The 14,469-nt window shown below is 39.4% G+C and overlaps 1 protein-coding gene across 3 annotated transcripts in view; it reads left to right on the forward strand.

Moving 5' to 3' along the window:
* The window catches only part of Astn2 (astrotactin 2), a 980,272-nt gene that overhangs the window by 477,338 nt on the left and 488,465 nt on the right, over positions 1-14,469 (forward strand). The window lies entirely within an intron of this gene.

A 14,469-nucleotide genomic window follows, 5' to 3' on the forward strand; every position in this document is an offset into this window, starting at 1 on the left:
TGCAAAAATAGAAATAGTTTTCTTTCTTTTTCAATCTGGATTTCTTTTATTTATTTTTCTTTCAAACATTCCTGACTACAAGCTCCAGCAAATGCTAAAGAGAAACAAGACAGTTTATATTTAGTTTTACAACTGTTCCATAAGCCTCACATTGCATTAATAGAAAAATGTTAGAAATACTTGCCAAAAGCCTAGCCATAGGAATAAGCATTCAAATGGTCTAGGGTACTAAAGGTGATGGAAGTTTCACAAAACTTTCATTTGCTGTGCAGACGTTTTATAGACACATAAAATCAAATGCATACAATGGGGTGGAAATAGATGGGAAACTGTCCAGGGGAACAAAGGCAACTGATGAGAAGGGAAGGAGCCTGAAAGGGGAGGGCAGTATGGCAGAAGGAAAATGTTCCAAGTACTTTGTATATTTGCATTAAAATGAACTTCTTTAATCCTGCATGCTAAGAAAGACACAAATAAATTGAAACATATTGAAAGTGGTCAAAACATGTAGCCTACTAAAAGAACAGAGCAAAGCGAAACAAACAAACGAAAACCAAGCCAGAGAAGAACTAAAACCTTTCAACTTGAGCTGATGTGCAAACAGGGCTGATTATGCCGCTTCTCTGGAAGAGGCCCTGTTGTTCCCCATCTCAGCTTGTGTCAGAGCTAACGGAGTGGCTTGCTCTGTTTTCCAACAGACGTAAAATGCTGCCAGAGTTGAGCACATATGTTTTCCTCCTCGTCGTTTTATCCACAGCAATAGCATTTGCTGCAGAGGAGAATGAAGAAAAGAAACCCTTACTGTCAAAAGCTGCAAAGCTCACAACACCATGATGTGTGTAACCAGCACCCTCGTTCGTAGACAAGAAAAATGATGCTCTTTTTGGAGCCACTGATAAGAGCACACAGTTAGGTGGTGGAACAGGAGGAGGGGGAGAGCCAGACAGACCTACATAGATTTGAATGTGAGCTTTCCCATCTCTACGGATCCCAACCTCACACTACATTGCTCACAAGTTTCAAATCAGCATTGTGTTTGTTAGCATGCCCACAGGGTAGACTGCCGTCCAGTCACACCTGTTTGGGTTATTTCCCTCACATTTGCACTTAACATCTCTTTGTCCCTTAGACTCACAAACTTGGAGTTTTCTGGCCATCTATCTGCCAGTCTCCACCATAGTGGCCACCATAGTGGCTTCCCTTTTGTGACTTCTTCCCATGAACCAAGAACTTAGCAGGTTCTTTGTGAGTATCTTCAGACTTCAGCCATTCCTCAGGCTTTCAGACACTTTGAAACTTTTATGATATTGTTTCAAATGAAGAAATTGGTTCAGAGAATCTGTCTGTCCTAGGCCACAAAGTTAATCAATGAGCCAGTATTTGACAAAGCCATAACCAACACAAGAGCTTAAGTTACTTATTCCTGTCATATGTTGCCTTCTCCTTTTGCTAAAAGTACAAGAATATTGCCCATATTTCACATGTCAGCACTACTTCCAGTTGTCCTCAAAATAGAGCATAAATAGCAGTCACATAGAAGACTTGATAAGCCATACATTTCCAGACTCACTCACAGATTCCCTGATCAGTAAGTCTGGCATGAAGTCTTTGTATTTGCATATCTCCTAGGTTACCACATGATGTATGTGCTATGGGTCAGCAAACCTCACTTCGAGAACCTTTGCATGGGATTACATGGAGTTGTATCAAATTTCTGTTAATAAGACAAAGCGCTGGGACTGAGGATACCACAATGTTAGTAAAATGCTTGTCATGCAAGCTTGAGAATATGAGTTTAGATCCCCTACACCCATGGGAAACTGAGCAGGAAGGTGCTGTGCATCTATAATCCATGCAGGGAAGGGAATGGCTGGTGAATAACTAGAGCTCATTGGCCGGTCAGTCAGCTTAGTGAAGCCACTGTGTCTCAATGTCAGTAAGAGACCATCTCAAATAAGTAAATAAATAAGTACAAACAGAAGAGGAAAAAGAAACCAGCAAAAATAGTTGGCTTCACTTCACATGCATGTACACATATACTCACATGCACAGGTACACAGTCTCCCCCATGTGCATAGATTTTATATGTGTATATATATATGTATGCATATATATATATATATACACACACATATGTGTGTGTGTATGTGTATGTTTGTGTGTGCATAAGACACAAAAATACAAGTAAAAGATAAGTGAAAGTTGCAAAGGCTGCAGGGGAGTATATTAAGATGGCAGCACATAACAAAGGTGACTTCTTCACCTTAACACCTGCAAAGTGAAAAGAAAGGAACATCCATACCTATATGCCCTTCAAGACCGTATTTCCAACAACCTAGCTTCCATAAGTTTCTCCTGCTTCTAGTAGTGCCTTAGGATGGGAACTAAGATCACTACACAGTAAGTGTGGCAGCAGAAAAGAAAAATAGGTGGAACCTATGGAAGACCGTTGATCTGGAAACCCAGTTGCAACTGTTGGCAAATTATAGCTGAACCAATTCAGCCCATCATCTGTTACATATAAAATTTTATTACAGCATAGCTTCTTTCATTTTTTAGCAGATTATCAGTAGCTAATTTATTGCTACAATGGTGGAATTGCCTAGCTGCAACAAATAGCCTATGGTCCACTAAACCTAAAGTATCTACCATCTGGTCTATGACAGACAAAGTTGGATACCTAGTGACTCAAACTGTGGTCCCTAGACTAGGGAAATTGCCATCTCTGTGAAACAAAGAATCCCAGTTCCTAAATCTAGACAAACTAAATGACAATGTACAATTTTACTAGATGCCAGGGTGATTTAGCATCATAATAAATATTAAGAAATAGTGATTCAACATAACAGCGTAGTTGAGAGACTGTATTTTATAGTGAAGTAATTGAAAATCTGCTAGTCACTACTTTATGCCAGAGGTAGATTATCTCCCGCTCTAGCCTCACACATCTAAACACCAGAACAATATATCATCATATTAAAGACTGGAACAAAGTTAAGCATTCAAAGTCCTGGCCGTTAATAATAGTTGAATTTGAGCTAGTTGTTGCTATGTTTATTCTTGTTAGTTTGCAAATGTGAGCCTCATTTGTGCCTGGGAAGAAATGTGGCATCCAGACTCAAATGGGAAAAGGTTCTCCAGCTTTGATCAGATTTGACTTGTTTTATTTCCCTGGCTTTGATGAGCAAAAGATGAATAAACCCAATTGTGATAAAAAAAAAAATTGTCAGTACTTTATTAAGCAAAATGGTCTTGGGCAAGTATTTTCCTCTGGTCTTTTTCCTGCCCACAAATGCAAACAACCAACTTTGACCAAACTTGCCAAAAGTAGGGTAGAGTGAAGATCTAGTGCAGGGCCTGGTATGTTGGAGATGGTCAACACAGGACACCAAAGTTTGGAGGGGTTAAAAACAAGGAAAGAAACCTATAATGTCATCTTGGGCTGTTCTGGAAAAACCAAGTTTCCTTCTGAATAGACACAATTTTAACAACAACTGAGTTCTGCAGGATATTCAAGAAGTCATCATGATTTGAGGCCCTAATGAACCTCTGCTTTTCCAAAATAATCTCCAGTAAAAGAGGCAAATGTTTGGGCATCAAGCATATGTAGATTCAATTTTGTTGCTATCCCAAACTCTCTTTGTAGCTTTGGGAGCTTTATGTAACTTTACTCCTCAGTTGGGTCATCAGTAAGCTATGCTAACTCACCTTGTGTTCAGTTTTGAAAATCAGTGAGCTGAATAATGGCAACCAAACAATTTTGGTTAACAGATGCTGTTATTTGCCTTGGTGGATGGAGGAGCAAACAAATCACAGTGCCAACCCCATCGTAGATAAATGTTGGTGACCACTAGTGTTAGAGATAGAAAGGAGGTCTAAGAGAAAATGAGATAGTCTTCTATGTTGTGTCTTTTGAGAATGGAGATGCTGAGGTACGGAAATGGCACAGTATTTGCCCAAGGCCACACCATAGGAAAGTAGAACAGGCCACCTGGGTCCTTCTCAAGGGCCCATCATGTTTTATTAAGCTGTATCTCTACCGCCTTGGTCCTCACAAACATTCCTTGTCTTCCCGGTGACCGGTGACTGAGCAGGAAGTGGACTTTTCATCAGAGACTGCAATCAAGGCAGCCTTGAGCTGCAGAGAGGCAACTCTGAAAGGCTGTTGTTCAGCAGGCTGAGGCAACGGCTCGAGGCCAACGTTAGCAGCCCTGGGCTCCTGACAGCAGGTGTGGATGATGAATGGGCAGCTTAACGTGATGGAGCAAATTGATCATTGCATCACCGACCACAACTTATTCATTTCTGCAAGGAGGGCAATTCATTACCCTGCATGTCATGCTGCCCATGTCAGTGCCAGAGATAAAAGCCCGAGGCCCCACAGTCTGTGCCTCTCATCACATTTTCCCTCTGCTTAATAGGAGAAAGAGGATGCTGAAATAGAGTGCCAGATGCTCAAGGCTCTTCCAGGGTCCTCAGTCTTGCCAGCTCCTGGAGGCAGTTCCTTCTTTACTAAGAAATCAACTGAGACAGCCCCCCCAGGGCTTTTAAGCTAATCAACAACAACAAATAACTTGCATCTTTCAGGCTAGTCTTATACACTCAAGGGCAATGATGTTGAAAAGAGTTTCAAGGCTTCATGTAAACAAAATAAGAATGAAGTCAGGAATTGATTAGTGGACTCTATATGGGTAACAATACATACACTTATACCGTGTATTACAATTCAAAAGTAAACTATTCTACACAAGTCCTTATTCCTAGCAGGAATAAGGAATAAAATGAAGGCAAAAAATTCAGTGTGCTCTTGTAGGCAGTTAAGAAAAAAACTAACCGGTTATTGTTAGTATAGGGATAACTATCAACCTCAGTCAAACACTTATATGTTTATCTAGATAAGCTTGAGGCATACTGATAATAGTGAAATTACTTAAATTTGAATATATTTTCTCTCTCATATTCTGGATTACTTTCTTGAGTAAAAAAGAGGAAAGTGAGATCGTGAGTAATTTTGTGATGGCTTCACCCTCCTGAGTTCCTACCATTTCAGCTGAGTACATTCCATAATTCCTGCCACCAAACAAACACCGAGCATCATTGACACTACTCTTCTCTCTTAATGTCCATGCTAGGATCCTTTTACAGCCAAGGGCAAATTGCTTTGCCTGAACCCTGATCTCCTGTGTGCCAGCTTGCCGGATGAACTTATTCTATTGATTATGTTCCCTTTCTCCTTTGTCTTTGTAATGGAAACCAGACCCCTTTGCTTGCCATGGAAGAATGCACAGTACATGACTTAAGTGTGAATGGTAGACGTTGCAGTTGCCTTCAGTGTGATTCAGATGCTCTCCTCCACAGCAATATCCAGAGCAACAGAACTCTGTGCTCATTGTATCATAACTCTGATATCTCAGGTTATGTCTCTGTTGACTACAGTTTTTCCACGTGTGATCTAATGTTCAGGGCTTGGATACCAGGGTCTCTGGAGACCAATCTTCAGGGGAGATCTTGAGCATATGGAAAAGAAGAAGCTTATGTGTTTCTCTGTGTTGCACAGAATTCCACTGAAGGGTTTGCATTGGTGCTGTGGTGTTTATATGCCCTTCACTGTGACCCTAACAAAGAGAGTCAGGCACCAGAATGTCCAAGTCTGCAAGATAGAAGGCAGGAGAGGATTCTTACACACTTGCATCCCCCTCTGAAGAGCCATGAGCGGCAAGATGTGGTCACTCTGTAAAGGGGGATTGAGAAAAAAGAAAAGAAAAAGATAGCTGTGTGGCCAGCATAAGGTTGCAAGGGCGGATTTCCAAGTTACAGCTTCCCATGGCTGCCTTTTGTTTGTTCCATATCGACTGTTTCATTCCAGAATTTAAACATATCCAACCAATCTCATTTTAAATGTGATTATCATTTAGAATAATGATAGTGGTTTTTTCTTAACCCTCGCATGTTTCTAGCTATTTACTAAGCCTGTCATCTCTGAAGCTAATTTCTTGAACAAATGCTGTATTTTTGTCATTTCTGTTAACTCACTTTCCACTCATGTTTTATTTCACTAGAAAATCATTTGTTATCTAAAATGGTTCTTAATCAGGAATAGCTTTGCCCCTTTCTTTTCCTGAAGTATCCTCCCCAGTCAGTCTAAAAGCAGTCCTAGTGCTACTCATGGGAAATTTCTTCTGGTACCTAGGAAGAGGCCAGGTATGTGTGGTTTGGCATGCTAACAGGTCTAACAGCACAACAATGAATTATTCAACCCAGAATAGAAGTGTTTGCCAGAACAAGAGACCTTGGCCTTTTCTTCCAGAGCTACTTCTTTCATTTTATGTGAAAGAGTTTGCACATTGTTCCATATGCGTCTCTGAAAAGATGCCAGCAAAGTAATTACACACACACACCACAAAAGATAATCGAAAACCTAGTGTTATTATTTAAATAATTGCCACATCCTTCGCAATGATCTGAGAAAATTCCCTGAAGCTTTTCTGGCTCATCCTCACCGAGCATAAGTTGTATCCATCATTACACAGCTTGTCACAGGATACCCCAAATCCTAACTCAAATCTGCTTCATTCTAAAGTCTACATCTTATTGTGAACTAATGAAGGCATCATGTCCTCTGGGCCCCTCTTGGTATACACCATGAAGCCACAACCTCACTTGGATTCCTTGGTCAGTCACACATTTATGAAAGGGGCACAACTTGGCCCTGTGTCCCTCAAATCTACAACCATCATTCCTAACTACTCCAGCCTTCCCAGACCCATTCAGACCACAGCAACATCTTCATATCAGCTACGCCCATGTCTCTGCTGCACCAAGTACCACGGAGTCTCACATAACCTACTGCTACCCCCAGGTTTCCGCCACACCAAGTATCATGGAGTCTCACATCACCTTCTTTTCTTCATGTCTAGAAGAAATGGCTACCTTAGTATTTCAGAAGTTGAGTGTGTGAGTGGAGGTATGTGTGTGTATATACTCATGTGTGTCAATGTGTACGAAAGATGGCAATAGGGTATATCAGTATTTCTCTAGCATTTTCAAACAGTGATTGATTATATTTTGTACAAAGCTTAATTATATATACATAAAAATGTATTTATAGGAGTTTATCTCACTCAGAAGTGGCAAACCATTTCAGAACTGGGAATGACTTACAAATATGACAGTCAAATGCACGAGTATTGACAAGCCTCAATAAAGTCCAGTGTTTGACAGCCAAAAGTCTCTTTTCTTCAGAGTATTTATTAACAATTTACTGGGATGTGTTTTTGGAAAATGTTATTCTAATAATGATCCTACATTATACAATGAAACCCAAGTCCTCTTCTCCCATTCTACCATAGTTCCACCCCCCACACACACACAAACATGCTACAGTCTGCCTACTTACAGTGCTGCAAGCAACAATTATCTTTCCTCCAATTCTTCCATCATCATTAGCAATGAGCAAACGTAGTATCCATATCTTAGCTTCTACATGCCACTTCTATATAAAGCATTCATAACTCCTTAGAGAAATGATTAATTCTAGAGTTGAGCCAAACAAGTTAAAGGTAAAAATGTAATATTTTATGCAGGGAATAAAACCCTAAATATCAAAGCATGTTAAAGGGCACATTGTGACAAAGCTTATACTGGCCAAATAGGATGCAGGTTAAGTATCAGAATAAATAATTATGGGAACATAACCCAGCCAATGAACAAGAAATGACCACTCAACACTTGTTTTCATTAATAAATGGATACATTGAATAGTTGATAAGAAATTAAATAATCTAATTTTAAATTACCTCTATAGAAATTGGTAAATTGTTGCTTTACAGTAAGGATACAACACCTTGATGGAATGAGTAAGTGAAGATTATTCAAATACAACAAGACCATGCGCCATCTGATCTAAACTTAACCTTGAAGAAACTTCACACAGATAGGAAGGTATTCACCTGAAACAAGATTATGAAAGACAAGAAAAAACTGAGGATTTATTGTAGATAGAATCCATTATATATAAAGATAATTCCCAGTTTTAAGCTGGGTACTTTCCACTAAAGAATCCTGTTGTGAGAGTTGACAAGATTTAATTGTACCTGAGGACTGATAGTAATTATGTATTAATGGTTACACTGCCATTATACTTAAGACTGTTTTAGTTTGAAAAAAAAAAACCACTAAAGTGTTCAGAGTGATGGGACATCTGGTTGGGAATTGACTCTACAGTGAATAAAAAGTCTTCATTCTGAATAGTATTATGAAAATAGTCCTTGTAAATGTCTATAGTGAGCATGAGGTTGTTCTCTCATGGCCAAATTTGTATCCAAATGATCTCTATCTGGGTATCCTCATGAGTAACACCATGCAGATATTTTCTGTTCCTTTCTGCCTTCAGAAGAGCATATAGAGGTCTGAGATATGGAAAGAGAACATTATGATGGAAAATCAAAGTCATTTACATGTTAATTACTCAGCAAGATTGGCAAGTCAGTTTTTCTGGGAAGTCAGGGGTTTTCTTCCCAGAAGAAATAACAAGCTTTCACATCTAACTCTGATGTTTCGATGAGCCTTCCACATCCATTACCCTCATATTCCTAGAACAGCTCATAGGGCAAAATGAAAAAGAATGGGAGTTGAATATCATACCACCAGAAACAAAGGGCCAGGGCCAGGGGTCTTGCTTGGTGTTAGTGAGCTTATATAATATGTGCACCTTATGGGTTTTCAGCCCTAACACTCCAGGGCCTCAGAGATGGATAGTATGACTCTTCAAGAGTATCATCAGGGACCAGAAATGCTTAGTCATACATGGCCTCCAAGGATGAATTCCTTCATGGTATTAAGAATACAAATTATTTTCATGAGTTTGGGTCACATGTGGCAAAGTCCAGAATAAGAAAGAAGCTATTGCCATGGTGTCTACTTCTTAAGATTAAGGAGAAACTTTCCAGAAGCGCCCCTTATTTTCCTTGTATCTCACTAACTAGAAATAAGGATTAGCAATCACCAAGAAGGGGAATCTACCATATAGGTTCAGACCAACCATGGCTTTGAGTAGACTGGACCTGTCATTCTTTGAACCACTTGTTCAAGTAGTAGATGTTTACAGCAATTCTGTGTTCTATAAGAAATAGAGAAAACTAACGCTTCTGAAAGGGATCCCAAGCCTTCTTCATGAAAGTAATAGTGGAAGATGTAGAGGAAACAGGTGGCAAAGACACATTAGGCAGATGACTGGAAGCTGTTGTGCTCATCCTTCTATTGACTTCACACTCCGGCAGGCAGCTATCTCGACTTCTCTCCTCATTCTCTCCTTTCTTATGTCCTCTACTCTCTTCTTACTCCACCATTTCCAGTCTCGCTCCATTTTTCCCTTCTTCCTGTCTCTCTCCTTCTCTTCCCTTTAAACCCCACTTCTCCCTTTATTCCTTCCTTTTCCATCATGCTGTAAAATACAGATTTTCCATGTCTTCTCTGGTTTATTTAATGATCAGTATCATCCCTAGTGCTGGAGCGATAGCTCTGAGCACCATGCACACTGGTTATTTTCCCCCTAGAATCTGCAGGTGTGCAATTAATTTTCATTTTTTAAAAACTCACCCTACCCTACATCCTACAGAAATCCTTTCTGAAAATTCTGACCCCCAGTGATCTCTCCCCAATATCAACAATTTGCTGTATCCTGGACTGCTTGCTTATTTAAGAACTCCGTGTGCAAAAATAATATCTTGTCCTATGGGAGATACTGTAGATATTAAATGCATCTTAGAATTAGGCTGTTTATCTATTTCTACCTCCTCCAACTTAACCCCACTTCTCCTTTTCAGTCTTTTAGATATTTTTTTCTGAAGATGATTATTGGTTTTCTGCAGCCAGAGGGCAAAATTAATAAATTCTTCAGCTGTACAACTTTCTTGAAATATAATAATTATCTTCAAGTATTAGTGCTGGGATGAAGAATGAAGACAATAAAATAGAAACAGGGAAGGAGAGCAGCGTGTGTGTGTGTGTGTGTGTGTGTGTGTGTGTGTGTGTGTGTGTGTGTAAAGACAATAAGTGGTTTAGGCCTGATCACCAGGTCTTAAGGTGGGAAGGCTATTGTCTGAATAAATGGAGTAGTGTGTAGCCCAGAATCTGAGTGGCAAGAGAGCAGTGCACCATCCTTATTTGGAAAGATTTTTCTAAGTCCAGTCTCTGAAATCCTGAAGGATTCTCCTAAGATGAGGTTGTATATACAATTCAAGGTGAAAGAAAATGAACTGAAGTTACCCAGAGTGTGTTGTAGAATATGGTGCAGAAGATAGGGGTGAAGAAGTAATGATGTCAATAGACATAAACTAAGCATTGGTATTTTTCTTGAAGGATGTTTTACTTGGTATGCATCTTGGAAGGCAGTAGATGGATCCTCTGCAATGCTGACAGCATGTAGTTCTGCCTCTTATTCCCTGAATCATCACAACCCAAAAGTATGATGTTGGGAAGTCACTCAATTCTCCTTCTTCATTGGATCTCATCTCTCATAATTTTTGACAACATATGGCATCTTTTCCTCTCTCTCTCAAAAAAAAAAAACAGAGATGACACCTTCTCATGGACCATTTCTATCACTGCTGGGTATGCTCAGCTCATGAGAGTTAAATATGAACCTTGGGAACACAATACTTGAATGTAAATTCTAGCTCTGCCACCTACTGTTTGCTTAAGTGTTTTCTGCTTTGAACTCCTCTTTTGTAAGGCAGAAATAACAGTATTATTTTCCACACAGGGTGATTAAAAATGAGATGAGGCTATATATCTAGAACTGAGAGCAACCCATAGCATGAACATTAGTGTTAGTACTGTGATCATATTTTCAACTGTCTTCATAATAAAGATAAACATCTGAACTCTTAGAAGCTTTGTTTTCCTACCTTTATTTGTATTACCCATCAAATAGCCAAGAATTGCTAAAGTACATTCTTTTAAAACAATGTATCATGAAGTAATGAGCTGCGGGCTGCATCCCGCCACCCGGCTCCAGGCCACCTGGCTCCTGCACGGCTAGCTTTATACCCAAAATAACAACACACAAATTGTATTCTTTTAAACACTGCCTGGCCCATTATTTTCAGCCTCTTACTCACATCTTGACTAACCCATATCTAATAATCTGTGTAACACCACGAATGGTGTCTTACTGGGAAAGATTCAGCACGTCTGACCTGGTGGCTGGCTTCATCGCATCTCTCTACCTGAGGAGAGGCACAGCAGTCTGACTAACTTAGGAGAGGCGTGGCATCTGACTGAGCCATCTACCTCACTTCTTTCTTCCTGTTCTGTCTACTCCACCTACCTATGTTCTAACCTATTAGGCCAAGCAGTTTTATTTATTAATTAACCAATGAAATCAACAGATTGATAGAAGACCCACCTCCATCAGTATCAATTTTTCGAGAATTCCCTACAATGCATTTTGAACATATCCCTATAACCACCCTTGTGACACTCCCATTTCTTTACATTTAACTTTGAGATTTCTTTCTCTTATTCCCCACCAAGTCCAATTTATGTTGTATATCTAAAACTTGAAATGTGGTCTGTCCAAGCATGTGCTCAACCTCCCATGGGTCCCTTAATTAAAGGAAACTGACTTTCCCTCTTCCAGTAACTATCAAATGTCAATAGTTCAGCATTGAGATTTTATGCACAATTTCCCTTCTCTCTGCTGGATTTATGTCTAGCTGGCGTTTGGGCATTTTGTTATAATTACTGTGAGTTAATATGTACATCTGCCCAAAACACTGTGTCCTTGATGTTGTTGACAGTATCTGGCTCTTACAATTTTTCTGTCCCCTCTTTCACAAAGATTCATAAATCTTGGGAAGATGAGGTTGCTATGTATGTTCCATTTAGAGCAGAACACAATACATTAAAGTATATCTTAAAACAAAATAAACAAAACACCTCAAAATATTGTGCAATAAAATAGCATGGGATAGAGATAAATGCAATGCATTCCTATAGAACAGAAAATATAGACCACATAGGAGATAAGAGCATTACCAAAAAAAATTACACAAAGTTAGTACTTACCATCAAGACAGTAAAATTGATTTTTTCTTGGTGAAATTAAGGAAGTATTCATAATCTTGGTCTTCAGTACTGCATAGTCTTGAATCTATCCAGAAAACAGAGCTGCAATTTTAGGGATATTTTGAGATATAATACATACATGATTACATTAAGTGTGTATTTCAGTGGTCTTGGTAAGTTTCTAAAGTTGTGTAGCCACCAGACCAGATTCAATTTTAGAACTTTGCTTGAGGTGTAGCAACTCTTTTATTATTGGCTTGAGTGAAACTCAATCTTCTATTTTTTTCTAGAAAAGAAAGTGATATCTTCAGGAATGAGTCTCTGTCCACCTTTGCCCCACACATGAGCTCCCTTAGCTCTGCATCCTTATTAAAGTATCCATGAATACTTGTCCTTTTACCTTTCCTCTTCCCACTCAGAGCCAGCATTTATGAACAGTTTATTGGATATATTTCTCTTGGTTCTTGCTCTCTAATCTGTGAGCTCCATCTTTTCATCTACATTCAGTGAATGCCTGTAGCAGGACCAGGGGTATAGTAGGTACATTTTAAAGATGGTGAAGGCACTCAAATACACTGGCAGTTCTAACTCTATTATGGAAACAGTACCCATTCCTCATTCCTATAGGATGTAACCAACTATTACAGTCTAAATAGGAAAGTTAAGAGGAATGCTATGAAAATAAAGGTTTTGGGCTAGTTATAGGCAGTTACAGATCAACAGCATTGGCTACATACTCACCTGCCATTGTTGTCCCTGAATTATATTGACTAAACCATTGCTGGATGTTCCTGGAAGCCCTTTCTTTGTGTTGAGCTGAACTTAGTCCCTAATTTTTTCAATCTTCCTCATTCTGAATGACATCTAAAATGTTTTCTAAATGTCATATCCCTCAACTCTACCTAGCTTTTTAGGTGCAGACAGGACACCTGCTCAGGGAAACCCCCTTCACACACACATAATCTGTTCTTGCTGGACAGGACTGTGTGTGTGCTCATCTGCTTTCTGCACAGTAAATCAATGTCTCAGTCTGTTCGAGAAAGCCAGTGCTTTTCCTGTTGCCACCTATTCCCTCAGAAAGACATGATGGATAAGAAGATTGAAGGGGGAGGCAAAGCAAAGTAGTTCTTTAGACAAAAGGAAGAAAGTAGGTCTAGTTGAGAAGCTTTTAGGAATGGATCAGCCATGAAAATAAGCACATCAATAGGAAGTCCAGGGCAAAAAAAAATCAGTTGAAGATGACTTCAGGGGAAGTGTGAAGTAAGCCGAGGCAGCTAGCCCCTAAATGGAAGAAGGTCAAGGCTTACACCAAGCCAGTTAGCACTAAAGACAGATCATCAAAATGCTAGTAGCAACCTAATGCCACTGAAATGGATGAGGCCTTTTGTGGAACCACAGTACTTGTCACATGCACGTGCGTGTGTGTGTGTGTGTGTGTGTGTGTGTGTGTGTGTGTGTGTGTGTTGGTATTTTGTTTGTCCTGTTTACTTCTTCAATGTCTGCAATATTCTAGTATGAAGGAAACTCTGGGTTATCTACTTCAATTTTAGATTTTTTAAATGAAGAATAAGAATGTTGGCATCATTACTGTTTAGTGCCAAAACTCAGATTTTAGTCCAAGTGCTTAGCTGACTGAGTCAGTATTCTACGTCTTAGTCTCATTTGGGGCTGAATTTCTGCATTCGTTAGAGGTAGTGTACATCCAAGAGGCACAAAGTGGATACTCAATGCTGATATCATTTTGTCTACATAAAGTTTTTTAATGAAAAGACAATTGACACCCAAATGAAGTCTGAAATGTGTTACTGTTAACATATGTTAAATGTAGGTTCAGTGTAAATTGTCCAGTTTGAAGACAGTGCTGTGGTGTGATGCCTAGTTTTATGTGTCAACTGAATGAGCCAGTGGCACAGGGGTGCCCAGATATTTGGCCAAACAGGATTCTTGGTGTTACTGTGACTACGTGTTAAATGAGATTAGAAAATAAGCTTTGAGACTGAATAAAGGTGATTGCCCACTCTAATGTGGGCAGTTCTCAACCAGGCACTTGAATGTCTGAACAGAATAAAGGACTGGCTTTCCCCATGCAGCTAGAAGAAGGTCAAGGCTTACACCAAGCCAGTTAGCATCAATGCCTGGCTCCATTCAATTTGAAGAAGGTCTCATTCTTCATGGTCCTAAAACAGTGTATACTAGATTTTGAACTCAAATCAGGATGTTGGCTGTGTAGAATTTGCCAGCTTCCTTAATCGTACAGGAAAGTTCTCTATGGTAACTTATTCTTTCTGTCTCTTTCTGTCTCTCTCTGTCTCTCTCTGTCTCTCTCTCTCTCTGTGTATGTGTGTATGTATGTGTGTGAATGTGTGTTAAATTATTCTAGAATAAAAGGCTTCAAGAAAA

This window comes from Arvicola amphibius, chromosome 6 (genome assembly GCF_903992535.2).
Source record: "Arvicola amphibius chromosome 6, mArvAmp1.2, whole genome shotgun sequence".
Classification (NCBI taxonomy): domain Eukaryota; kingdom Metazoa; phylum Chordata; class Mammalia; order Rodentia; family Cricetidae; genus Arvicola; species Arvicola amphibius.